Genomic DNA, 27,846 nt, shown 5'->3' on the forward strand with positions numbered 1-27,846 from the left:
CAGAGAAAGTCATGTCATTCAAACTTAATTTTTGCCATAGGTGTGAGCATAAAAGGAAGGAAATAAAAGTTGGCATCTATATGGTGCAAAAGCACTTAACACATATTATCTCAGCAGAGCCTCAAAACAAACTTGTTGAGATACGTCCTAAAATATTTTTTAAAAATTATTTTATCATGAACTTAGTATCATAAAAAATATGAACATTTCAATATGGAAGAAAGAACTTAAAAAGGATTCATGTATGAACCTGTGAATTTTGTTACATATAGAGCACTGGGTCTTAAGCTAGGAAGACTTGAAACAAAGCCAGTCTCAGACACTTACTAACTATGTGATCCTGGATAAATCACTTAATCTCTGTCTGCCTCAGTTTCCTCAACTGTAAAATAAGGATGATAATAGTACCTACCTTATAGGGCCATTGTGAGGATCAAATGAGATACAATTTGTAAAGCATTCAACATAGTGCCTAGAACATAGTAGGTGCTATGTAAATGCTATTATTGTAATTATTATTATATTATTATAGTTTTTTATTAAACCCCAAGATATCATTTTAAATTTTATACATATGTAGTCATGCAAAATATATCCATAATAGTCCTGCTGTGAAAGAAAACACAGAGAAGAAAAAAAAAATCAAAAAAATAAAGTAAAAAAAGCATGCTTCAATCTGTATTCAGACATTATCAGTTCTTTCTCTGAGGACGGATAGCATTTTTCATCATAAGTCCTTCAGAGTCGTCTTGGATCCTTATATTGCTGAGAACAGCCAAGTCATTCACAGCTGATCATCTTACAATATGTTGTCACTTTGTACATTTCACTTTGCAAGTCTTTCCAGGTTTTTCTGAGAGTATCCTGCTCATCATTTCTTATAGTACAATAGCATTCCATTATAATCACATACCACAACTTGCTCAGTCATTCCCCAATTGCTAGGCATCCCCTCAACTTCTAATTCCTTATCCCAGAAAAGAGCTACTTGTATATGTATATTTTTGTACACATAGATCCTTTTCTTTTTGTTTTTTATCTTTTTTTGTAGTAGTGGTATTGCTAAGTCAAAAGAGTACGCCTAGTTTTATAGCCCTTTCGGCATAGTTCCAAATTGTTCTACAGAATGGTTGAATCAGTTCATAACTCCACCAACAGTGCATTAAAGTCTCATTTTTCCCACATCCCTTCCAACATTTATCATTTACCTTTTCTGTCCTGTTAGTCAGTTTAATAGGTATGAAGCAGTACCTCAGAATTGTTTTAATTGCATTTCTCCTATCAAGAGTGAGTTAGAGTATTTTTTCATATGGCTATAGATAGCTTTGGTTACTTCATCTGAAAACTGATTATATCTTTCGATCATTTACTAATTGGGGAATGGCTCTTTTTTTAATAAATTTGAATCAGTTTTCTATATGTTTAAGAAATGAGGCCTTTGTCAGAGAAACTCACTTCTACATCTTTTTGTTAATAATGCTAACTGTATTTCCCTCCATCCTATTCCTCACCCCATTTATTCTATTTTCTCTCCTTTCATTCTGTCCCTCCTCAAAAGTGTTTTGCTTCTGATTACCCCCTCCGCAATCTGCTCTCCTTTCTATTACCTTCCCCCTTTCTCTTATTGCCTGTATCAGCAAGCACTGTGACATATTCAGGATGGCCTGCTACCACAAGTTCTTAGATCTGCTTTTCTAAAAGGAAAGTAACTTTTAAGAGGTCCACAATCTTCTTTAATTACATATAACAACAAAGAAAATAAAAGTAGAGAAATAAAGACCAACAGACAGGGCTTCTGTCTGACCATAAGCAATACACATAACACAGATCAACAGATGGATCCAACTACATGACTATTACATACATACACGCATAGTTATCAGAGAGAGAAGCACCAACATTCGAGTTTTCAAAGCCAGGGGTCTCCTTAACTACCCAGAGTCTCATCTGGCACAGGAACCTTCTTCCAAAGAGCAAGCCCCTAAGCAAAACCTCATCTCAGAGTATATATACACTTTTCTGAGCCAGAGGGCATCATGACTCTGGTGACCTAGTGCCTCAATGAACAAAAGGTGTGGGCCTTCCTACAAAACAAGCCTCTCCTAATGAAGCCTCCCCTAATGAGCTCCACCCAAGGCCCATCAATAGGTGGAGGAAGATCTTTTAACTCCCATTAACATTACATTCCCTTCCCCTCCTACTTTCCTCTGTGGTAAGTAAGATAGATTTCCATATTATAGTTTTCTTAAAGTATATATTAAGTTTAACACAGCAGTAACAAAATTGCTGTTTTTGTGTCTGATTCTGAATTTTTTTTGCTTTCCTAAAAGAATTATTTCCTTTATTCTACAGATGAATAAGTTAATTGGCTTACAGCCACAAAGTAAAGCATTAGAGACAGAATTTCAACTCAAGTCTTTTCACTACTATACTACACTGTCTCTTAGATGTGAACAGAGGTAAAACCCAGACACAGAGTCAAATTTTCTCTTCCTGGTTCTAGAATCTAGCCAAATCAAAGCCAAATTGGTTTAGAGCAGCCAGACAATATCCCTGAGTCTCCAACTAGGGGACAACTAGCTGCTGACATGCAGAAGTTATCAGACATTTTAATTCATGGCTGATACTTCTCTATAAATCTTTTATAACTAAAGGTCCTTACTTCTCAAATATAAACTTTAAAAATAGACTCTTCATTCTTCTTCTCCTCCCCACTAGAATTCTTCATATTTCATCCCAGGCTCCTTCCTTTTCCCCAGCTCCTTGACCCTGTTCCCCTGAAGCTAGAGGAATTTCGTTTATAATAACTGCAGACAATATAAAATACTTTTGGGAGTCTATCTGCCAAGACAAATCCAGGAACTTCCAAAAGATTACTTTGATATTCTTCACATTTTGTTCTTTGAGATGAATTTTGTTATTATTTTCCTAGCTATATAAAATAATTCTTTGGTAATTTGATCGGTATGGCACTGAATAAGTAAATTAACATAGGTAGAATTGTCATTTTGTAAAACAATGACTTGACTTACCCATGAGCAATTAATATTTCTCCAAATTGTTCTGTCGTGTTCAACTCTTTGTGACCCCATTTGAGGTTTTCTTAGCAAAGATATTTGAGTAGCTTGACATTTCCTTCTCCAGCTCATTTGACAGATGAGGAAACTGAGGTAAACAGGGTTAAGTGACTTGCCCAGAGTCACATAGCTAGTAACTAACTGTCTGAGGCTGGATTTAAACTCAGGTCTTCTTGACTCTAAGTCCAGTGCTCTATCTACTGTATCACCCAACTACTCTAAACTTGACACAGAAAAGAATAGGCATTTCACTGAATTTTTTTCATGTATTTCATTATATTTTCTTTATGTTTGAAGGGTCAGACCAACACAACAAATATTAATTCTTTTATAATGTTGTTGTATTAAATTGTGTTCAACTCTTCATGACTCCAGAGAACATATTCACAGGGTTTTCTTGGCAAAGATACTAGAGAGGTTTGCCATTTCCTTCTCCAATAGATTAAGGCAAACAGAGATTAAGTGACTTGCCCATGGTCACACTGCTTGTAAATGTCTAAGGCTGGATTTGAATTCAGGTCTTCCTGACTGCAGGCTTAGTGTTCTATCCACTGAGCCACCTAGCTAAGGATTTGTTTAGATTCACAATTATTTACATGAAAAGTGTTTTATAATTGTGCTCTATACTTTATTTTACATTGTCTGCAGTTATTTTAAATGGAATTTCTCTGTCTCTTCTTGCTGATGTTGGTAATATATAGAAATGCTGATGATCTATGTGGGTTTATTTTATATTTGCAACTTTGCCAAGGTTGTTAATTGTTTCAAGTAGTTTTCTAGTTGATTCTCTAAGGTTCTCATCATATTGTCTTTAGAGTTTTGTTTCCTTATTGCCTATTATTCCTTCAAATTTTTTTCTTGTCTTATAGATATAGCTGGCATTTCTAGTACACTACTGAATAATAGTGGACATCTTTGCTTCACCCCAATCTTATTGGGAAGGCTTCTAAGTTTATCTTCATTACAAATAATCCTTGCTCTTGGTTTTGGATAAATATTACTTATCGTTTTAAGAAAGGTTCCATTGATTCCTATGCTTTCTAGTGTTTTAATAGGAATGGGTGCCCTATTTTGTCAAAAGCATTTTCTGCACCTATTGATATAATCATGTGATTTTCATTCTTTTGTTGTTTCATTATTGATACGGTCAACTACACTGACAGTTTTCCTAATATTGAACTAGCTTTGAATTACTGGTATAAATTCCACAGTAGTATGATCTCTGTGGTTGATACATTGATATAATCTCCTTGCTAGTATTTTATTTAAAATTTTTGCATCAATATTCATTAAGGGAATTGGTCTATAGTTTTCTTACTCTGTTTTTATTCTCCCTTGTTCAGGTATCAAAACCTGAATTTGGGTAGGGCTCCTTTAACAATTTTTAAAATAGTTTATATTTTATATATATTTTTCATAATTTTCTTGCATTAATCTCATTTTCCCCCAGTTTTGTCTCTACCATGCTTTTTGATTTTGAAAATAATTTTTTTTTGCTCTTTCTTTAGTTCTTCCAGTAATTCTCATTGGGCTTATATCCAACCTTCATTTTTTTCCCCTTTGAGACTTTGTTTGCAGCTGCTTTCACATCATTACCTTCTTCTGAGTTTGTATCTTGAGCTTCCTTATCACCATAGTAGCTTTTTAAGGTAAGGTTCTATTTTTGTTTTTGTTATTGTTTCCTCATTTTCCAGACTTTCTTAACTTTGGATTTTTTGTTAAAGTTGGGCTCTGCTCACCTTGGGGGAAAGGTGAGTTATTCTCCCAAGCTTCAGATTTTTTCTGCACTGCTGTTTTCACAGCTATTTCTGGAGGTTTGTAAGTTTTTAGTGCTTACAAGGTGGTGTGATTTGGGGAGTGGTGTAGTCATTGCTTTCCTGTTCTGTGCTCTGGTCCTTACCCAGGTACAGCCCCTGCTCCCTTAGAGCCAGAAGCACTCGGACTCCTCTCTGCACTGGAACTATGACCAGAGCCTCCACTATGACTGCAATACTTCTGTCTGTCTTGGAACTGCAATGCAGGCCTGAGTATGTACAATGAAATTGCCACACAGAACCTAGTCCTGTGTCCCTAGCACAGAGTTTCTCAGTAATCTTTCTGACCAGTTTTCCAATCCCCTTATCATCACTAGACAAGAGTTCCTAAAGTTGCCGTGGCTGTTGTCACAGTGACCTGTAAGGTTCACAGCTGGTGTTACCCTACCAACTCCCATCCCAGTATCACAGACTTCTCCTTATGACTTTCTAAGTTGTCTTGGGTTAGAAAAGTGTCTTATTCTAACCTTTTATCAGCAATGCCACTCCAGAATTCAATTTGAGGCATTATTTTAAAGTTTTTTGAAAGGGAATATTGGGAAAACTCACCTATAGTGCTCCTCTAATCTGCCATCTTGTCTCCTCTTGTTCCATGTAAAGATCTCATTTCTAAGATTGTAGGGAACTGAGTCAAATTTATAAGAATAAGAGCCATTCCCCAATTGATAAATGCTTAAAGAATATGAATAGACAGTTTTCAGATAAAGAAATTCAAACTATCAATAGTCGAATATGAAAATGCTCTAAATTAATAACAATGAGAGGAATGCAAATCAAAATAACTCTGAGATATCACCTCACACCCTTGAAAGCGGCTAAGTTCACAAAAAAGGAAATGGTAAATACTGGAGGGGCTGTGGAAAAACAGATATTCTAATGCAGTGATGATAGAATTTTGGAAAGTAAAGTGAAATTATGCCCCCAAAGCTATTAAAATGTGAATACCCTTGACCCAGAGAGACAGTTACTAGGTTTATACCAGCAAGAAATCAATGAAAAAGAAAAAAGACTATGTGTACAACAGTATTTATAAAAGCTCTTTTTGTAGGTACAAAGAATTGGAAATTGAAGGGATGCCCATCAATTAAGGAATGTCTGAACAAGTTATGGTTTACTAATGTGATGCAATATTATTGTGCTATAAGAAATAATGAAGGGGATAGTTTCAGAACAACTGAAGAAAAATTTTATGAACCAATGCAAAGTGAAGTGAGCAAAACCAGGAGAACAATCTACATAGTAACAGCAATATTATAAAGATAATCAGCTTTGAAAGACTGAAAGATCAACACAATGACTAATCATAATTCCAAAGGATTTATGATGAAACATGCTTTCCACCTACAACAGAGAGTGCATATTAATGAATGTTCATTTATTCCTTCCTTCCTTCCTTTCACTTTTTCTTTTGATATGACTAATATGGGAATTTGTTTTGCGTAACTATCACATTAGTAATAGTTGTTTTTTTTTTCTGGGTTGCTCATGGTTAAAGGAGGGGAAGTTTGGAAGGAGAGAATTTAAAATTTATAATAAAATAAAAATGAACTTTTAAGAGCTATTAAAACCATACAGATAAAATTTATGTCACTACCAAATATGACATACTCAGAAGTATGACTGCCAAAGTCCACTGCTTCCAGGTCAAAGAAAAAAACTACAAGAAGCCAGGAAGATACAGATCATATAACAAGGAATCTCACTCAAAATCACTCAAGATTATGCAACAAAATATGAAAAAGGAAAGAACAGATAAAAAAGAACATGTCAAAAGCGAAGAGAAAAAGTCCTGTATCTAAGAATAACTTACCCTACAAGGATGGGTTCTATGCTACAAAAGTAAGAGGGTGTTTAATAAAAATCAGTGACTTCAAAGTAATTTTCTTAAAAGATAGAGGATAAAATCTCTAAAATGAAATAAAAGGAAACAAGAAAAACTTAGAAAGGCAAGCAAGTTCTGGCAACTTGTAAAGGCTGATAATGATCAAGAGGTTACATCTTAAAACTGAGAGAAGAAATATATTGTCTCTTCAAAATCTCACCATACCTAAGGGTGTGAACAATGTTTCTTCAATGAGGGAACAAAGAAAGACAAACTCAAGAGTTTGGGTCTTTATAAAAAAGAGGGGATGGTAGGAAAGGAATGGGAAGGAATTTACTACCTCTCATCATTGGGATGTCTCAAGGAAAAGGTATATACACATGGAGCTGAAGGTCAGGCAAGTGAGGACCACATGGACCTTATTCTGAGCTTGGTAAAGAAAGGCTTGAGGCAAAAAATGTAGAGTAGTAACAGTAAACAGGGAAGTGAGCTGACACAAGGAGGAAGTAAGGTCAAGATAGAGGAGAGAACTGAGAAGGAATAATCACAAAACAAGAGAATTGATTATAAAATTTTTTTTTAAAAAAAGTGAGATGTGGCAAGATGCAGTGTCCTAGGCTTCAGCTGAGTAAGGAGAGGAAAAAGAAGCATATTGGGATCACACTGTTAAAACTACAAATAACTATTACTGATTTCTACTTTTTTGACTTTTTTTAAATGATAGGATACAATAGGAAATATAAAGTCAACAATCATAACCATCAATATGAATGGAATAAACTTGCCCATAAAACACAGGGCAGAATGGATGAGAAGGCAAAACCCAACAGGAGCATTTTATAAAATAAACTTAAAATGTAAAGATTTACCAAGAGTTAAAATGACAGGTTGGAGTAGAATCATGACTTTAAACAAGGCAAAATGTAAAACAGGCAAAGTAAAGATTAATACAGTCAAGAGATATAATTTAGGTAATCTACATTGTCCATAAGGTCCCATAAATAATGAAGTAATATTATTACTTTAAAACATATATGTACTAAATTGCATGTCATCTAAATACTCAGAAGAATGCTAATTACTAAAAGATTTGCACAATATAACAAAAAAATTCCTGGGAACTTCAACTTGCCTTTTTCAGACCTTGAGAAATCTAACAGAATTATAAATGAGAGAGAAATTTAGAATCTGAATAGAACATAAGAAAAAAAACCCAGATATGATAGAATTTTAAAAATTAATGATTGGAAATATTAGGAGCATACAGATTTTTTTGGCTTTGCACAGCATCTCTATAAATACTGATCATATGTTAGGGCATAAAGAATGCATAAACAAAGGCAGAAAGGTAAAAATATTAAACAAACCCTTTAAATATCACAGTGCAATAAAGGGTTATAATCAATAAAGGGAACTCTGAAGAAAGGATTAAGACTTAAATTCCTAAAGAATGAGTGAGTTATAAAATAAAAGGACATATCTACAGAAATGAGAGAAGTAGAAATGTCTTTCACAACTGTGCTTATGCAAGAATTCCTACCTAAATAAGATACAGAGATGATTGCTATTTAGTTATTTCAGTTGTGTCTAACTTTTCATGATGCCATTTGAGGTTTTCCTGGCAAAGACACTGAAGTGATTTGCCTTTTCATTCTCCAGCTCATTTTACAGATGAGAAACTGAGGCAAACAGGGTTAAGTGACTTGCCCAAGGTCACACAGTATGCATCTGAGCCTAGATCTGAACTCAAGGAAGATGAATCTTCCTGACTCTAGGCCTGGCACTCTATCCACTGCACCAACCTAGCTGTCTATAGATATGTTTATAAAAAGGAAACGAAATATCTTGGTTATATAAAGCTGAAAAATTTTTGCATGAACAAAATAAATGCAGTTAGAATTAGAGGGGAGATATCTTAATAATAAATGTCTCTGCTAAAAATTTAATATCTAGATATATAAATAATTAATACAAATAAATAAGAACAAGAATCATTCCCTAAAAGTAAGGCCTCAAATAATAGCAAATATTTATGTAATGCTTACTATGTTCCAAGCACTGTGCTAAGCACTTTACAATTATTATTTCATTTGGTCAAAAGATATGAATAGGTAGTTCTTAAATGAAGAAACACAACCTATCAACGGCCTATGGAAAAATTATCTTAATCACTGTGTAGCACTCCCTCTGGTGTTACACCCACAACTTACATTCACATTGTTAGGTTGGGTCCCCAAGGATGTTACTACCTTGAATTCAAGAGTAGGTTGTGGGTTTGCACTTCTAATTATCACTCACAATCCTTCAATGGTGCACTTATCTTTAACAGTCAGCCAATTTGCACAATTAGTTAAAAACAAAGGCATTTACTAAGATGTAATAATAAGAATAATAGCTACAAAATGTTTCCCTCTTCCATAAACTTAGGGCATAAAATCCCACAAATACATACAACTGTCAGTGGTATCTGTTTGGAGGATTGCTCAGCTGGGCTCCCTGGGCCTGTTTCTCTCTGTAGCTCAACTACTGACTGCAAGGTTCTATACTTAGTCCAAGGTTGGCTCTCTTCTATGCAACCAAGAGACACCATGACAGACTTAACTGTTTCCTGCTGTGAGTGGTGTCTCCTGCCAGGAGAATAATTCTGATGCAAATACCTCGCAGACTGATGGAGTAGTGGGGCAAAGAGAGAAAGATGATTTCTGGCAGAGACACAAGTGAAAAGACAACAAGTTATCCCTATCTCAAGAACTAGGCTATTCCTCTATAGATGTCTTTCTTCTAGATTGCCAGGGATCACCCTTGTTGAAGCTGCTTTCCTCCTCTAATGTCTCCAGAGCTGGCAAGCTAGCTTTTAAATGGAGCTGTGACCAATCTTTAGTCAGGCAGTAGCAAGTTGTTCTCTAATTCCATCAGGGAAAGTTTCACACTCATAAAGGGATAACAGGGCTTAAATATGTCTTTGCACTTCATTTAACACGCTAAATTTTGTTGTCTCTGTTATCTTCCCCTCCTGTGATTTTATCAACTCAGCCAAGGAGGTTTAGGTAGGCTGACCAACTCACCTGCCTTCTACAACCAATAATAAAGAGAAACATATATTAAAACAACACTGGAGTTCTATCTCAGACCTATAATACCATTAAAGATGACAAAAGAGGAAAACAGCAATTGCTGAAGAAATTGTAGGAGGAAAGACACACTAACACACTGCTAGAAGAGTTGTAAATTGGTTCAACCATTTTGGAAAATAATCTAGAACTATATTAAAAAAATCCCTAAACTACATACCCTTTGATCCAGTGATAGTACTGTAAGGCATATACCTTCGTCTCCCAAGGAAATCAAGCACAAAGGACTCATATGTACAAAAATATTTATAGCAGCACTTTCTATAGGAAAGAACTGGAAACAAACTTGGTGTCCATCAATTGGAGAATGGTTGATCAAACTGTAGGGTATGTAATGGAATATTATTGTGCCATAAGAAATTATGATTTTTATGAATATTAACAAAAAAATCAAGATGAATAGAAAAGAGAATCTAAACAATGTAATCTTAGAAACTCAAATGATCAAGTCATCAATGAAATCTCAAAGAGGATGGGGATTGATGGTAGAAAAATCTTTGTATTATAAGCAAATTTTATCAAATACTTAAAGGATAAGTCTCTATAGTACATAAATTATTTATAAAAATAGAGCTATCAAAATACTTCAATGAGATACATACGATACTGATGCCAAAGCTAAGAAGTGATATAACAGAGAAAGAAAACTACAGACAACTAGCACTGATAAATAGGGACATTAAGAACTGAATTAAACATAATCAATGAAGCTGTAGCAAAATATTTTAAAAATTATTCACCATTACCAAGTTGGACTTATATAAAGAATGCAGGGATGATTCAATGTTAGGAAAATGCCATGAGATGTTCAGTGCTGGACTCTTGTAATTGTATGGACAGAGCATTCATAGATTTATCTGAGTTGATATGTACTGCTGAAACCATCACAGATCATATTACTAATGAAGCATAGGATTAAATCAACAGATGCAGAGAAAAAAGCCTTTGGCAAAATATAGCACTCATATTTTTAAAAAATGGAAAAGTATAGGAATACATGAACTTTTCCTTACCATAATAAAGAGCAACCACCTAAAACCAAGAGGTAGCATTTTCTTTGAGGGTCATAAGTTAGCATTTATTATTTAAGTTCAAGAACAGGTTATGAAGGGGGTGGGGGTGGAGTCCTAGGGGAAAGGGAAGAAGAGAGGAGACAGGGAGATGAGAGTCTCTCATCTGTGTCTGCTCTAGTTGGGATTGATCCTGACTTCTGAGTCTAGTGCACACAACAAAATGAGGTTCCAGGGCGCACTGGTTTAGGAAAATTTCAAGGAATGGCCAAAGTTACACATCCAACCAAAGGTGGGGGATGGGATTCTCCTTGGATGAACAGCACTGCTTCCTTTTAGAAATTGAAGCATAATGATAAGTACCATCCCACTTATTTCAGCTCTTATGAAACATTCTTTTTGCTAAAGAATTTGCTAAAGAATTCTTTCATTGCTTTTCTAACTTCTTGTACTTTGTTTCTAGTTTCTTTGAATATGCATCCAACTTGTAAGCTGCCTACTCAAGAGCTGCTACTTGCTCCTCCATTAAAGTGATCTGATCCAGATAAGGCTGAAGTTCTGCCTATTTCTGGTTTCAGTCCTTTAGGTTTCTACTTATGTTTACTGCAATATCTTTCACTTCTAGATACTTCAAGCTAGTCAGTTTGTTCATATTTTCCGGAAGTTTATAGTCTTCCCTGGTGGCTGTCAACTGGCCTGTCAGTCAAAATATGGCTATTTTGGAGAACTTGTCCTGGCACAGCCTGTAATGTCCACCTGATGGGTTCTGTGGCCTTCTTGGTCATGTAGTCTGGGGAAGAGAGGAAGGAGAAAGGATGGAGGAAAAATGCAGATGAGGAGGAAGGGAGGAGAAAGGAAGAGGAGAAGGAAAAAGAGAACACTGGAAGAGTCGAGGTAGCATTTTAAAAAAATCTTAACTGTTGATATCTCGAGGTTTTACAACACCTTTGTAACATGACTTTGGTTTCACCCAAGGTGATCAGAATTTTGGAGACAGACGTGTAAATGGTTTTTGGATGGAAGCCTTCCATTATTTTGACCTTTCTTGACTCTATTGAGAAATTTTCCCTAAACCAAAGACTAGAAGGAGGCCGATGTGACTAATAGATCCACCCCTATCAGCCTAAGCGATTGTGAGGCATTTGAAGTTGTTTGAGTGTTGAGACAGAATACCAAAATGGAGAGTAGCACATGGAAGCAGGAATGGGACAAAGGAGATGCCACCATGACATGGAACAGATCTGGAGACTGGAAGAATGGAAACCACAGAGGGAATCACCACTAGCAATGAGTTCTAGACTCTTGTAGTTGCATAAACAGATCATTCATGAGGTGTATCAGAATGGCTACTCTGCTACCGAAACCATCCCATTTCCCCCCTTCCCCCATGGCAAGGAAGCTCCCATTTTTCCTTATCCCCTCTCCTGCAAGAGGGCATATGCCTGTTTCCCAAAATACATCTATTTCTTAAAAGTCTTTACCTTTTCTGTTTACTTTTAAATATAATAAACATAATTAACCACTGTTTACGTGTATTCATGCTCAAATGAAGGGAGAATGGGTCATAAGGAAGCATCCAGGATGGGGAAAGAGATTTACAACTGTGGTATTTTGTCACAGCCAGTTCTCTGGCTGGGGGTTCAGTGCTGCAGAAAAGAATATTATTGGTTCATTCAGAACAAAAAGAGAATATTCATACAGGGACAACTTTAACCAAGAGTCAGAAATCTGGCTGAGTGTGGCTATGACTAACTGGGTTGATATTGGAGGCTAAGTCTTCATAATTTCCTTCTCAATGGCTATACCACAGCCCAGTTTAAAAGAAAATCTACTCCTCTAGAGCAAAGGAGCTGAGGGAGTGGCTGGAAAGAGCAACCAGGCCAGCATAAAGGTGGGGACAAATAAAGGTGAATGCCTGGACAACTCCATTCACCAACAATGTTATCATGCCATTGCTACACCTTCATTCTGATCATACCTCTCTTTCTTTATTCTGTCTAGAAATCCATCCCTCATAACAAAGAATAAAAAAGAAAAAAAATTGGTCAGAAAAACCAAACAATACATCAACCACGTCTGAAAATATATGAACATTCCATACACATAGTCCCCCAACTTCTACAAAGACAAGGGGACAATATGTATTCTCAACATTTTTGTGGGGTTAGGCAGATTCTCATAATTACAGTGTTCAGTTTTGGTTTTTGGTTTTTCTATCTAAATTGTTGTAGTCATCATGTATATTTTTACTATTTCTGCTTATTTCACTTTCTGTGTTTGCATAATTGTCTTTGAATTCTTTATACTTATTATTTCTTATCACATAATAATATTCAATTATTTAAACTTACTATCATTTGTTTAGCCCTTTCCCCAATCAATGGATATCTACTTTGTAGAACTTTCTGGTTCTTTGCTACCACAAAAAGTGCTGTTATGGGTATTTTGTCTTTCTATCTTTGGCCTACTCAGGATAGCTATAGCTAGCATTACTTTTTATTTTTAAAACTCAGTTTTTATTGGTATCTTTTGTTTTTACATAGGCTAAATTTCTCCCCTGTATTCTTCTCCCCCTTCCCCCAAGAAAGTTTTAACAGAATTTTTTTTAAAGGAAAAAGAGAAAGAGAAAAACTACAGCAGAATTGATGAATACATAAAAAAACCCCCAACACCTGACAATATATGCAATGTTCTTCACTGTTAGACCCCAGCCCCCTAATCTCTGCACAACAGTGAAGAGATCTTTTTTGGGGGGGGCCAAGATCTTTTTTTTGGAGGGGTAATTTTTCAGCATTTTCTCCGAGAAAGCCATCTCATAAAACAAATAATACTTTTTAAAGAAAAAGTGGAAGAAACAAAAATAAATCAGTAAGATCAATCAACACATTAAAAAAATTCTGAGACTACATGAAATGTACCACACTTACATATCTAACAGCCCTGAAAAGGAGTGGAGTGGGAGTATCTTCTCATATCTCTTCTGGAGAGCCATGTTTGTTGTCTGTAATTTTGTTGAGTTTCCTTTAAATTGTTTTGTGATTTTTCTTTCTGTCTACTTGTTGTTATCATTGTGAATATTGGCTCCATTTATTTCATTTTATGATAGTTCACACAAGTCTTCCTATGCTTCTCTGTATTCATCATTTCTTACAGCTCAGTAATAATCCTTTATACTCATGAACCACAATTTGTTCAGTCATTCCCCAGCTGATGGGTATATATTTTGTTTCCAGTCCTTTGTTTCCTCAAAATGATGCTATAAATATTTTGTTGTATATGAGGATTTTCTTCTCATCAATGACCCTTGGGACATATATTTAACATATACTGTCTGCCAGTGGGATCTCTGTATCAAGAATATGGATATTTTAGCTCTTTTATTGATGTAATTCCAGATTGTTTTTTAAAATGATGGTACCAATTCACAGGTCTACCAACAATGCATCAGTCAATCAACAAGCACTTATTAAGCATTTACCATGTGTGAGGTATTATTTTAAGCACTGGAAATATGAAGAAAGATAAAAACAAGTCCCATGTCTTTAAGAAGCTCACATTCTAATGGGGGAGATAAGAAGCAAACTAATATATATACATATACATATGATACATACATATTTTCAATTATAAGCATACAACATATCTGAGGTAAACTCAGAGGGAAGGCACTAGCAATGGGGGGCGGGCTGAGGGTGAGATAGGGAGAACAAACTTGGAAAGGTCACTTGAAGAAAGTGGAATCTGAATTAACTCTTCATGGAAGTACGGAGATAGAGATGAGAAGGAAGAGCACCCTAGGAATAGTGGACAGCCAGTGAAAGGCAGAGTTAAGAGATGAAGTGTTTTCTCCAAGAAGCTGCAAAAAAGCCAATAATGTGCATATCTTTCCACAATTCTAACACTGACTATTCTCATCTTTTGTCAGTTTTGTCAATTTGACTAAAATTATTTGTAATAGGGAAAGAGTAAATATATTTTTCAATGTAATTAAAATATGTCCATTGTAATCATTATTACTTTATATAATTCTAGAAATCTTAGTTATAGTAATAAGACAAGAAAAAGAACTTGGAGGAATAAACATAAGCAAAAAAAATGCAAAATTACCTCTACTTGTAGATCATGTGGTTAACTTAAAGAATCTCAAAGATTAAATACAAAATTAATCACAACAATAAAGTAATAAGAAAATAAACTGACAAAAAATCATCAGCCTTTCTGTATGTTATTAACAAAACTAAGCAGGAGGAGATAAGAAAAGAAGTTCTATTCAAAATAAATAATAAAATGCACAAACACCTAAGAGTTAACCTACAAAGGCATATTTAGGACCTATGAATATAACTACAAGATACTTTTAGAGAAATACAGGAAAACTAATAATTTGGCAGTATTCATTTTTCATGATTGGTCTGTGGCAATATAATCAAAATGGCAATACTTCCAAATTAATTTACAAGTGTAATGCCATGTCAATCAAGCTCCCAAGAGATTCTTTTAGAGAATTACAAAAAATAATAACAAAATTCATCTCAAGGAACAGAAAGTCAAGATCTTCAAAGGAAACAATTTTTTTAAAAAGTAGGAATGAAGGGGTACTAGCATTACCAATTAAACTACTAATTAAAAAATAAATTAAATAAACAGTACTAGATTACCACAGTAATCTAATCTTTGATAAGCCCAAAGATTCAAGTTTTGGGGGAAGGAACTCACTATCTGATAAAAACTTCTGGGAAATTTGTAAAGCAGTTTGGCAGAAACTAGGTATAGATCAACATCACTCTGTATACCAAGAGAAGGTCAAAATGGATAAATGATTTAGACATAAAAAGTGATATCATAAGCAAATTAGGGGACCACGGAAAATTTTACCTGTCAGATCTATGGATAAGGGAAGAATTTATGACCAAACAAGAGACAGAGAGGATCACAAGAAGTAAAATGGGTAATTTTGATTACATTAAATTTAAAAGTTTCTGTACAAACAAAACCAAGGCAGCTAAAAATAGAAAGAAAACAGGAAACTGGAGGAATTATTTTTAACAGCAAGTTTCTCTGGTAAAGACCTCATTTCTCAATATATAGAACACTGAGTCAAATTTATAAAAATCCAAGTCATTCCCCAACTGATAAATGGTCAAAGGATATGAACAAGCAATTTTCAGAAGAAAAATCAAAGCTATTAAGAGTCATGTGAAAAAATGTTGAATCACTACTTATCACAGAAATGCAAATTAAAACAATTCTAAGGTAACACTTCAATCTATCCAATTGGCTAATATAACACAGAACGAAAATGACAAATATTGGAGGGGATATGGGAAAACTGGGGCACTAACACACTGTTAGTAGAGTTGTGAACTAATCCAACCATTCTAGAGAACAATTTGGAACTATTTCCAAAGTGCTATAAAACTGTGGATAACCTTTGACCCAGCCATACTACTATTAGGTCTGTATCCCAAAAAGATCAAAGAAAAGGGAAAAGTATCTATTTGTACAAAAATATTTATAGCAGTGCTTTTTGTGGTGGCAAAGAATTGAAATCAAGAAGATGTTCATCAATTGGGGAATGGCTGAACAAGTTGTGGATTGTGATGGAATACTGTTATACCCTATGAAATGATGAAGGGGATGGTTTTAGAAAAACCTGAAAAGACTTTTATGAACTGATGCAAAGTGAAGTGAGCAGAAGCAGAACACTGTATGCAGAAACAGCAATGTTTTAAGGATGATAAGCTGTGAATGGTTTAGCTATTCTGATCAATACAATGATCCAAGGCAATTCTGAAGGACTTATGATGAAAATACTGTTCACCACCATATAAGAACTGATGGAGCCTGAGTATAGACAGAAGCATAATTTTTTCGTTTTATTTTTCTTACTTTTTTTTGCAACATGGCTAATATGGAAGTATGTTTTGCATGATTTCACATGTATAACTGTATGTGTAACATGTATGTATACACAATGTATAACACATTTCTTGCCTTCTCAAGGGGCAAAGGAGGGGTTGGAGGGAGGGAAAAAATTTGGAACTCAAAAGTTTTTTCGTAAATGTATGCTAAAAACAAGCAAATAATAAAATTACAAAACCCAATTATTTGATTGTGGTTTAAAAACAGAAAAGGTGATTTGTGGAATGGAGTAGGTAAGTCCACTGATAACTGAACATACTAGCCTTTTGTTCAGTAAACTCAAGAATACAAATCAATGTGGTAAGAGCTAATGGCTGAGAAAACAAAATGAGTTGAGTAGAAATTAACTCATATCACATACCTCAACAAACTCCAAAATGATATGGTGACAAATACAAAAGATTAAATGATTAAAAAATTTGAAAGAGAATGGAGGGAAATACCTTGCATAACAATGTCTAGGAGGAGAAATCTTAACCAAACAAGGGATAGAGCTAATAAAAAAATATAAAATAGTCAATTTCTATTACATAAAATTTTTAGAGTTTTTGTAAACTTTACAAGAGAAGGTTTTTATTTGAAGGGGGAAGATTTGGAATAATGAAAGGTAATGATAGTAATGTAAAAAATAATAGAAAAGAGAGAAAAGAGTATCAATTAAACATCTAAATGTACATAGAAGAGAGAAGAAGGAAGTTCAAAAAGGGTCAAAGAAAATTAGGTATTAATGCTCCAGTCATATCCTAGGATATTATTCCATCTACTCTGACCTGATTACCTCCTCTTCTTCCCAATTCCTGAAACAGCATCTTCCTCCAGAATAGAGACAACTTTGTTCCCTAAGTGAATTAAGCCACTCATCCCAAAAACACTATGCTGAAGCTTCATTTGACTGGGAAGTAAATGAAACCAAACTCATTGATTCTATCTAGTTGACCCCTGACTAAACTTTACACCTATCTGATCAGGTCATCTTGGGACATCTTACCATCTGCCCTACCTATTACATGCATTATGTCTACCCCAAACATCTGCCCATTCTTCCTCTCCCTCCATTTTCTACCTCTTGCTTGGGAAAAGTAATGAATCAAATCAATGCTGCCATTGCTTCTGGGAGGATACCTTCAGTCATTTTCACTGGTGTCCAACTCTGTGACCCCATTTTGGGGTCTTACTGGCAAAGATACTGGAGTGGTTTGCCACATCCTTCTTTAATTTATTTTACAGATGAGGAACTGAGGTAAAGAGGGTTTAGTGACTTGCCCAGGGTCACCTAAGTGACTGAGGCCAGATATGAACTCATAAAGATGAGTCTTCCTGATTCCAAGCCCAGTGCTCTATCCACTGCACCACTTACCTGCCCTAAGAAGGATAGAGCCTGGAGTAAGAAAAACCTGAATATAAAAGTTTTCTCATTTGGAAAATGGGAATAATAATAATGATAGCACCTACTTCCTAGTATTGTTGTGAAATCAGATGAGATAACTGTAAAGTGCTTAGCATTGTGCCTGACACATAATAAGTGTAATACTAATGTTATCTATTCAAATGAAAAAATTCAGGAACTAGAGTAGGAAAACATGATGGAGAATAAAAGTCAGAGAAGAGAGAAATAGAAGTGATTTTTCCCCACTGGAATATACTACAGAACACCTGGACAGAAAGGAAAACCAGATGAGGAGTTTAGGAAACATCACAACTCTGGCACAGTGGCATGATGTAGTAGAATTGGGGAATTCAGTTATCTAGACATCTGCTGGAGCTCTTTCTTGGCCAAACACAGACCAGCTAACTTTTTAACTTGCCTTAGTGATAATTTCATCATTCAAAAAGTGGAAGAACTCAGAGGAGGATTCTGTCCTTGATCTGATTCTTGTTAACAAAGATTAATGGTTTGGAGTTTATTATGCTAGAGAAGAAAACTTGGCTAGTCTGCCATGCACCCTAGATTTTGGGAAAAGAGAGGAAAGATAGGCAGTAGCCCAAGAACTAAAATGCTTCAGGCTAAGTCAGTCCAGGAGGGATGGGAAATACTCAAGAATGATATTAAGAAGACCCTCATGGCAAAATGTTCCAATAAGGAGGAAAAAATGAGATTTGTTGGAGAATGAGCCTATGTATGCAAAAAAAACTCACCAGCCAATTTAGGTTTAAAAAGAGAAATGTACAGATGGTAGCAGTAAGACCAGGTAATAGAGGGTGAATGTAAGAACCGGGCATAGTCTTGTATAATATCAAAAATGGCAAAACTCAGAACAACCTGAGGCTGGTGAGGGAAGATAAGGAAAAAGGGGATTTTTAGTTATATAGGGAGAAGAAGGAGGATCTAAGAAGGGAGAGGACCTTTAGGGTACAAGGGATGACAATAATGGATACCCGAGAGAAAGTGGGGCTGATTGCCTGTTATTTTGTTTCTATTTTTCTGTGAAGGAGAATGACTTTTGGACTAGAAATAAGAGAACAAAAATGACTAACACACCTACATATATATATATATATATATTCCCTCTAACTACCCTAATACTGAAAAAATGTCTCATGAGTTTCAAATAACATCTTTCTATATAGGAATGTAAACAGTTGAACTTTAATGAGTTCCTTATGGCTCTCTTTCCTGTTTACCTTTTCATGTTTCTCTTGATTCTTGTATCTGAAAGCCAAATTTTCTATTCAGCTCTGGTCTTTTCAACAAGAATGCTCAGAAGTCCTCTATTTCATTGAAATTTTTTCCCCTGAAGTATTATACTCAGTTTTGGTGGGTAGGTGATTCTTGGTTTTAATCCTATCTCCTTTGACCGCTGGAGAAGCATATTCTAAGCCCTTCAATCCCTTAGTGTAGAAGCTGCTAAGTCCTGTGTTATTCTGATTGTATTTCTACAATACTTTAATTGTTTCTTTCTGGCTGCTTATAACAATTTCTCCTTGACCTGGGAACTCTGGAATTTGGCTACAATATTCCTAGAAGTTTTCCTTTGGGGATCTCTTTCAGGAGATGATCAGTGAATTCTTTCCATTTCCATTTTGCCCTCTGGGTCTAGAATATCAGGACAGTTTTCCTTGATAATTTCTTCAAAGATGATGTCTAGGCTCTTTTTTTGATCATGGTTTTCAGTTAGACCAATAATTTTTAAATGATCTCTCCTGGATCTATTTTCCAGGTCAGTTGTTTTTCATGAGATATTTCACATTGTCTTCTATTTTTTCTTTCTTTTGGTTTTGTTTTATAATTTCTTTGTTTCTCATAAAGTCATTAGCTTCCATCTGCTCCATTCTAATTTTTAAAGAACTATTTCCTTCAGTGAGCTTTTGAACCTCCTTTTCCATTTGGCCAATTCTACTTTTTTAAAGCATTCTTCTCCTCATTGGCTTTTTGTATGTCTTTTGCCATTTGGGTTAGTCTATTTTTAAAGGTGTTATTTTCTTCAGAGTTTTTTTGGGTCTCCTTTAGCAAGTTATTGGCTTGCTTTTTCATGATTTTCTTGTATAGCTCTCATTTCTCTTCCCAGTTTTTGCTCTACTTCTCTTACTTGACTTTCAAAATCCTTTCTGAGCTCTTCTATGGCCTGAAACCATATATTATAATCCACATTCCCAATGATTCCTATGAACAACCATTTGACCATCTTTAGACTGCTTCAAGGTCCTTTTTCTTTTGTTCTTTTTGGTCTGAAGCTGTGATTTTAGTGGTCTGGGGAACTACTAATGTGAAAACTCCACCAATTCAGTCTGGCAACTTACCTGCAGTTTCATAAACTGAGTGTAGACTAGTGCCCTAAGAAGCTAAGGGACATGTTCAGGGTCACATAGTTGGCGTGTCAGACATAGGACTTTTCCTGACTCCAAGGCCAGCCCTATGCCAAGGTCCACTCTGCAGTGGTGCCTCTCAAAAACCATTCTATCATAGTTAAACAATTAGAGAGACAGAATAGGAGGCAGAATCACTGTGTTAAAGTTTCAACTCCCAAGTTCTCAATCTCCTAATTTCATGAAAGAAACAGTTTTTCTGGTATCATCAGCACTGTGCATAAAGTTTTAATAAACTCCTCAAACAGATAATAGTAAGATGCTTTTTTCTCTCTCTTATTTATAGACTTTAAAAATAGTTTCTGCCTCACTCTATTGCTTCTTAACTGTCTTCTCCTATCAAGGCTAGTTCAGGGTGAGAAACACTGTGGCTTACATAAGAGGAAGTTCCATTCTTCTCTCTTTGTTCTGTGATTTCTTGGTTTTGCATAAAGTCATTAGCCTCCATCTGTGCCATTCTAATTTTGAAAGAACTATTTTCTTCAGTGAGCTTTTGAATCTCCTTTTCCATTTGGCTAATTCTGCTTTTGAAAGCATTCTTCTCCTCATTGGCTTTTTGAACCTCTTTTGCCAATTGAGTTTGGCTAGTTTTTAAGGTGTTAATTTCTTCAACATTTTTTTGGGTCTCCCTTAGCAGGGAGCTGATCTGCTGTTCATGCTTTGACTTCATGTCTCTCATTTCTCTTCCCAGCTTTTCCTCCACCTCTCTAACTTGATTTTCAAAATTCTTTTTGAGCTCTTCCATGGCCTGAGCCCATTGTGTGGGCTGGGACACAGAAGCCTTGATTTCTGTGTCTTTGCCTGATGGTAAGCATTGTTCTTCCTCATCAGAAAGGAAGGGAGGAAATGCCTGTTCGCCAAGAAAGTAACCTTCTATAGTCTTATTTCTTTTCCCTTTTCTGGGCATTTTCCCAGCCGGTGACTTGACCTCTGAATATTTTCCTCACACCCACCTCACCTCCTGATCCTCCCAGCCCGTGTTTGTGGTCTGAGATTCAAATGCTGCTTCCAGCCTCAGGGCTTTTGGCGGGGGCAGGGCTGCTATTCAGTATGAGATTATGATCTAGTGCTGAGATCAGGGCGGGGCCACCTCTCAGGCTCAGTTCCCTCAGGGGGTTTATGCGCAGACCTTCCGCAATGGATTCAGGCTCCCGCCTGCTTGGGGAGCCCCTGTCTGCAGCCGCCTCTTAGCTTCTACCTCCCGGGGGGGGCCTGAATTATGGGGGCACCCCACTCCCCTCTCGACCCGCCAAAGAGACTCTCTCACCCACCCCTGTCACCTGTGGGTGGAGGGACTTGTGCGGCCGCTGGAGATCCCGTCCCTGAAGCCTGCTCGGATCTGTTTCTCTCGGTGCCGCAGCCGTGGCCGCAGCAGGGCTGGGCTGGGCTTTGTGTCTGCAGCGCGACGGACCCTTTGCGAGAGGTTTGCAGATCCCTCTGTGGGTGGAGGGACCCGCGTGGCCGCTGGAGATCCTGTCTGTGAAGCCTGCTCGGATCTTTTCCTCTCGGTGCCGCGGCCGCGGCAGGGCCGCACCCAGCTCCCAGTCCCGGCGCCCAGTCCGCAGCGCGAAGGACCCCCCCCCGCGAGAGGCCCGCAGGTCTCCCTGGAACAGAAATCTCCCTCGCTCCAACGCTCCGCGGCCTCCGGGTGCGGAACCCGCCGTGAGTTACTTCCCTGTAGCCATTCTATGGGTTGTGGGTTCAGAGCTATGTGTATGTGCGTCTTTCTACTCCGCCATCTTGGCTCCGCCCCCGGAAGTTCATTAAACTCACAAATGATACAACTAATAGTAGAAGCATATTATTTTTTGGAGGTTGTGGATGTGAAAGCCTTGACTTTGATGTATTCCTCTGATGGTATGTTTTGTTCTTCCTCATCAGACAGGATGGAAGAAAACATATTTTGACCAAGAAAGTAACCTTCTTTGGTCTTATTTTTTTCTCTTTTGGGGGCATTTTTCCAGCCAGTTATTTGACTTTTGAGTCCTTTGACAAGTGGAGGGTATACTCTAGGGATCTGCAAGTTCTCAGTTCCTCCAAGGTGGCACAATCAAGGAAGAGGAGTTTACTCTTCTCTTGGCCTGTGCTCTGGTTTGTGAGCACTCTTTTCTGCCCTCGAACTGAGTAGGGTTCCCTCTCCACAGTCATCACCAGCGCTCCTCCTTGCCCCAGGACCTCCACTCAGAACTGAGACCCTGATCAGCTGATTGATTCCTCCAGGGTCTTTAGGCCAAGGGCTCCAAAAGTGGATACTGCTGCTACAGTGTCTGCCACTGTCCTGGGGCCAGAGCTGGGGCCAGATTGTGCTCCCCTCTCACCCAGGTGAAAGAGCTTTCTTACTGACCTTTGAAGCTGTCTTTGGCATTTGTGGGTTGAGAAATCTGGGAACCGCAGCTGCTATCTGTGATTTGGTGCCCTGAAGCCTGTTCCGGTTCTATTTGTGCTGTGCAACGTGGCCAAAGCTGGACTGTGCTCCACTTTGAGTCCTGTGAGATAGACTTTTCCTGTCAGCCTTCCATGTTGTCTTGAGTTGGAAATCTCTTTCACTCTGTTGTTTTATGGCTTCTGCTGCTCTAGAATTTATTTAGAGTCATTTTTTACAAGTATTTTATGGGCTATAGGGGAGAGCTAGAGCAGGTCTGTCCATCTACTCTGCCATCTTGCCTCCACTGCACTTGGCCATTTTAACTAATGACTGTGATAAAAGCATAGATGCTATGCTCATCAAATATACAAATGACACAATACTGGGGTTGGAGGAGGAGAGGAGAGGGAAGGAAATAACACAATGGACAATAAAGTCAGGATCCAAAAGGTTTGATAGGCTAGATGAACACTGGGCTGAATCTAATAAGATATAAGAGATAGGTACAGTCTTGTACTTGGATACAAAAAATCAACTCCACAAACATAAGATGAGAATAGCCCGGATGGACAGCAATTATTCTGAAAAGGATCTGGAGTTTTGTGGACTGCAAACTCAATGAATGAGCAGTGTGATGTGAAGGCCAAAAAAGCTAATGCAATCTTGAACTGCATTAGGAGGGGAATAGCTTCCAGGAATAGAAAGGCAATAGTCCCACTGAAATATGCCCTTGACATCCTTTATCCATTCAGGGTACCACAGTCTAAAAACGGCACTGATAAGGCCATAGTTTGTCCAGAGGAGAGCAGCCAGGATGATGAAAGGCACTGAGTTCATAATATGAGGATCATTTGAAGGAACTGGACATGATCAGCAAAAAAAAAAAAAAAAAGACAGGTGAAACATAGTAGCTCTTTTCCAATGTCTGAAGTGTTGTCATATGCAGGAGAGATTGTATTTTTTCTGTATGGCCTCAGAGGAAAGAAACAGGAGCAATGACCATCATTTAAGATTGATGCTAGGAGGAACTTCCTAATAATTGCAGCTATCCAAAAACGGAACAGCTTCCCTTTGGGGGAGATGGGGTGCACTCTCATTGGAGGTCTTTAAGAAGAAGCTGATTGACCACTTAATGAATATAGTAGAGGTTCCTTCATGTATAGGTGAGACTAGATGGCCAGTGGGGTCCCTTCCAAATCTCACATTCTGTGATTTGTATCACTAGCAACTAGCACAATACCTGGCACATATTAGGGGTTTGACAAATGCTTTTTAATTCCTTCACACCCTTTTGATCCAGAAATCCCATTACTAGGCATATATCCCAAGGAGTTCAAAACCAAAAGAAAAGGTCCCATTGGTACAAAAATGTTTATAGCAGCATTTTTTATGGGAGTAAAGAACTAGAAGGAAAGTGGAGGCCATCCATTGGGGAATGCCTGAAAAAACAAAATGGTATATGGATATAATGGAATATAATATTGTAAGAAACAATGAACATAAAGAATTTTAACAAACCTCAGGAAACCTGCACAAGCTGATTCAGAAAAAAGGTAATAATAACTAGGAGAAACAATTTATATAATGACCACAATCTAGTAAAGGAAAACAGCACCAACAGACATCTGAACTCTGATTAATTCAGTGACTAATCTTGACTCTAGAGAACTGGCAATGAATCGTTCTTCCCTTTTCTTGGAATAGGAGTGGTAGACAATGGGTGAAGAATGACAGGCAGAATGTTGACAGACATGTATTGGTTTATTTCATTTAACTATGCTTTCTTAAGGTTTTGTAAAGAAAGATTTCAAGAGGAGGTGCCATCAAGAAATGAAAACAATGTTGTTGTTTTTTAATCATCAAAATATTTTACTAAAAATTTTTTTCCTTAGGGCAATTTAGTCTCATTTCCTCTCCCTGTTTAATTTTAAGTGCAGCTCTTTGTCTACCTTCAGTACTTTCCCAATATGTAAAGTGATGGACCAGCTTTGTCGGTTATATGTCCAGTTGGATATCTCAGTCTAGACTTCTTCTCTAGATAACAGACATCTTCATCCACTTGGTTTCTCCTATGTGGATAGTTAGACCACAATCTTCTGAGTAGTTATGGATTATGAATGTTCTAGGAGCAAAGGTAATCAGAACAGCATCCACAAGCAGAAGCCTCTCGGGGACACCTCATCTATAGGAAATACTTCTTTAATTTGGAATCTTTTCTTGATTTCGTCCAGGACAGTAGCAAACAACTTTGTTGATCACATCTTATACTTCATTTAATATTGACAGTCATTAAAGTTATCTGTTTCTATATCTGTTACAGAATATCATATGATTTTAAGAACACCTTGTTAGAAGAAAGCTTTTTAGGTTGGCATTTTGCTTTTTTAACTAAAAAAAACCACCTTTTTTATACTCAAGAAACAATAGAAACAGTGGCATATTGTATTCTCTGTATCTTCCAGTCAATTGTGGATAAAAATGTGATCTGATGTTTCATATCCTTTACTTGTTACTATCTCAAACCTTCAATGACAATACCCTTGATAAGAGTGTAGATTATTCTCATAAATATTTTGCAGACATTAGAAAGTAGGCTTATGATTGTTTCTCAATAACCTTTTTTCACTAGGAGTAGGGCCTGGGATTTTCTTTCCCCATGGGTGTAGTAGGGTTCCCCTCTTCCAGCTATCTTAAGAGCCCTCAATGCTCTGAAAATTGTGTTACTGCCAGGACAAACCTTTGTATACTTGATCTTTTCTAGCTCCTGTGATGTTAAGAATTCAAAAGTCACGGATCTGGGCTGAGGTAGGATTCTCCCTCCTACCTCTTAAATTGAGGTAGTCAATTTCCCCACTGACACCTGGCAGACTTTAAGCCTGACTCAATGCAAGTGGACAATCTAATCCTGCCTGGAATTAACATGAAGTTGGGCAGATATTCTATCCCTGCAAGGTCCCTACTCTTGGTGGCAATTTCCTATAGTCAAAAGGTTTGTAAGCTTAATACCAGATCTATTAAGTTATAGATTATTGGTAGGGGAATATCCGAGGTTAAGTCTAAAATTAAGCTATTAGGCATAGGTCTTTAGACCAATAACAATAAGTTAGGGTCCTTTAATTCTTAGTAATACTGTGGAGACAATTAGGTCGAGAGCTTGTGAAGTTAGCAACATAAATATTATTTGTGTCTCAGTTGGTTAATGTTTAAAAAAAAATTCTTTTGTGGTCCATATTGTAAATGCTTTAAAAAGAAGCATCACCTGACCAAAAGTTTGAATTGTTTTATATGTTATAAACCGTGTTAAAAATGAAAAATCAAATAAAAAAAAAGTCCTGGGTCTGAGACTTCTCTGGAGCCAAGATGACTGAGTGGAGAAAGTGCTCAGCTGAGTTCTCTTTACATTTTCCTCTAAACAACTTAACACCTCAAATCAAATTCTGGAGTGGTAGAGTCAACAAAAGATCACAGTGAAACATTCTTCTAGCCAAAGACAACTCAGGAACTTGGAAAGAGAGACCTATGACACAGTGTAGGAGGCTGGCCCAGAGTCCACATGGATAAAACACCAGTGGTACAATTAGGTGGTGGTGATAGAAGCAACAGTTGCTTCAGGAGCTACCAAGCCAGAGATGGTAAGGGGACCTGGCAACTGGTCAGAAAGAGATGACAGGGGACCTCTGTGCTGGCACTAGATGCAAGACTAGATGCTGTTTGGCAACTCCATTGCTTATACCCATTTCTGGGTCATAATTCAAGGGCAGAGAGGGGCACTTTTATTCAAAGGGAATGGAAACCCTTAGGGGAATTATCACTTTTGGTCCCAAAGGATCAGGAACTTTAAGTAGCAATACTAATTGCAGTATCTAGGGATCAGGGGACCTTCCTGGGTCTTAGACCAGAGTGCAGACCACAAGGACAATGACCAAACATCTCCCCAATCATACTACTTTGGAAGCACCAAAAACTTCCAGACCCCCAGAACTAGTTCTAAAAATAATAGTGCAAAAAGCCCCAGAATCTTGAGAGCGTCATGCTCAACTTTCTCACTAGTAAAAGAGTCCAACATTAACACAGAGTTTCAAATCAAGAAAGAGTGGGAAAATAAGCTAACAATAAAAAAGGAACCTGAACATAAAAAGGATACTATGGGGAGTAAAGATCAAGTGAAACTCAGAAGAAGACAATCAAGTCAAAACAGCTCCAAGCAAAACCCCAAAGAAAAACATGTGAATTGGACACAAGTGCAACAAGAATTCCTGAAAGAACTAAAAAATTATTTTCAAAACCAGAGTGGTAGATGAAACAATAAGCAAAGAATAAAAGTGAAGGAAGAAGGTTATGAAAAGAGAATTAGCAGCTTGGTAAAGAGGCACCAAAAATACTGAAGAAAATGCCTTTTTTTGGTTAATTTATTTGTTTTCAGTTTTCAACAACCACCCCTCTCTTCTCATGACTCTATGCAATCTTATATGGGTTCTACACGTATATTCTTATTAAACACATTTTCACTTTAGTCATGTTGCACAGAAGAAACCAATGGGAGAAACCATGAGAAAAACCAAATAAAGCATAACAAAATAGAAAAGAATCTGCTTCATTCTGAGTTCTGACTCTATAGTTCTTTTCCTGGATGTAGATGGCATTTTCCATTGAGTTCTTTGGAAATGGTTCAGGTCCTTGCATTGCTGTGAAGGAATTAGTCTATCAGAGATAGTCCTCACACACTATGGTTGTTACTGAGTATAATGTTCTCCTGGATCTGCTCATTTCACTCAGCATCAGTTCACATAAGTCTTTCCAGGTTTTTCTGAAGTCCTCCTGTTTGTCACTTCTTATAGCACAATAGCATTCCATTATATTCATATATCACTACTAGTTCAGCCATTCCTCAGTTGACGGGC

General features: G+C 36.9%; 1 protein-coding gene and 1 pseudogene across 3 annotated transcripts in view; both read right to left on the reverse strand.

Annotated features, from left to right (window-relative positions):
- Positions 1-27,846, reverse strand: part of MCM9 (minichromosome maintenance 9 homologous recombination repair factor) — a 186,204-nt gene that overhangs the window by 67,737 nt on the left and 90,621 nt on the right. The window lies entirely within an intron of this gene.
- LOC140530416 (biogenesis of lysosome-related organelles complex 1 subunit 2-like) lies at positions 4-13,846 on the reverse strand (annotated as a pseudogene).

The sequence above is a fragment of the Notamacropus eugenii genome, chromosome 2, assembly GCF_028372415.1.
Source record: "Notamacropus eugenii isolate mMacEug1 chromosome 2, mMacEug1.pri_v2, whole genome shotgun sequence".
NCBI lineage: Eukaryota > Metazoa > Chordata > Mammalia > Diprotodontia > Macropodidae > Notamacropus > Notamacropus eugenii.